Here is a 1,451-nt window from a genome sequence, read left to right as displayed (position 1 = left end):
GTGGAAACATTAAGAAGCAATATTTATAGGATGTGGCTTGGATATCAGTCGAGAGGTGGTTGATAGCATGGCGCTTGACAGCTGTCGCTAGCAGCTTCGCAGAGCCCGTCAGGAAGCCTGCACTGTCTGCCCGCTCTGTCAGAGAAGTTTACAGTGTCGTGCTGAGCTGGAGAGGTTCAGGGAGCCGAGCTCAGTGTGAAGGAAGTGCACAGACTTCTTACTCCTACAAGCCTCCATCTCATGTCACATCAAGAGCCTTCCCTGCTTCCCGGCCCCTCTGGATCGCCTGTCCAAAATCTGCCAGAGCTCAGCCTCCGCCTCTCCTTCCTCATCGCTGTTGATGAGTGTCATGCTGGTCAGGGCCTAACTGCTTCCTGTTGAGCTCGGCATGTTTTTTGTGTACACGGATGCCGCTATACAAACCTGATTTATTGTTTTTGATAGCGTTTTGGAAAGAGGCCTTGGGGTAGATTTTTCATTTACATTTCGAACATTCATTTTATTAATATGTGCATTTTGTGGTAATCAAACCCTTGACTTGGACATCGCTCAAGCTACAACACCTGTTTATTTTATTTGAATTCAGAATGAAAGGTCATGGGTTTGATTTCAGTTCAACCACACATACTGATAAATAACGATTTGTATATAAAGAGTAACTTCATTTAAATATGCACAGTGCAAAGCTCTCCGTTATGTATGGTTAGCGAATACAACGCAGGTTTGGCGAAATTGTTTCGTGCATCTGTCCCATGTGAGTCGTCATTGTCTGCTAAAATAATGACCACAGAGACACCAGACGTATGTGTTGTTTTTACGGGCGAATTCGTGCTCCGTATGCGGTTAAACCTCGATTCCGCTGCACTCCAGGTGTGCGGTTGAACGCCCGCCTCCCGGTGAGTGACAGTTTGACAATAATGATGCCGGAAAGGAGGGGTGTGAGATCCACAGGCCACACAGAATTAACAGAGTAAAGAATGCCCTACTCACTACATAGTAATTATGGAGCTCGCCGGGGGGCTCCGAGGAGAAAGAAAGGCGAAAGAAAAGAGGAAAAACTATACAAACTATACAATGCAGATTGGGAGATTCATTAAGACTTTCTCATTAGAGCCCCATTACCTTTGAAACTCTAACAAAGCCACAGAGGTGCCATTAGGAGGAGAATAGTGTCTGGAACAATTTTAGTCAGCTTTTCACGAGAACAACTAATGGCTCCTTTTAAATGTCTCGCAAATTGTGGGCATCTTTTGAAAGGGTGCGTGTTGTTTTACCGCTCAAATGCGTTGATGCAAGTGTATTTTAAGTATATTTGCTAATTTTAGTTTTTTGAGGGCAAAACAGGAATGTGTTTGCACAGTAGATGTTTTCATAAGCGAAATTCTTGTCCATGTGAGATTTAAAGGGCTGGAAGTTGCACTTAATATTTCTGGTCTCTTGTTCACAGTCCA

The sequence above is a fragment of the Misgurnus anguillicaudatus genome, chromosome 25 (assembly GCF_027580225.2).
Source record: "Misgurnus anguillicaudatus chromosome 25, ASM2758022v2, whole genome shotgun sequence".
NCBI lineage: Eukaryota > Metazoa > Chordata > Actinopteri > Cypriniformes > Cobitidae > Misgurnus > Misgurnus anguillicaudatus.
This window is presented reverse-complemented; position numbering follows the sequence as displayed.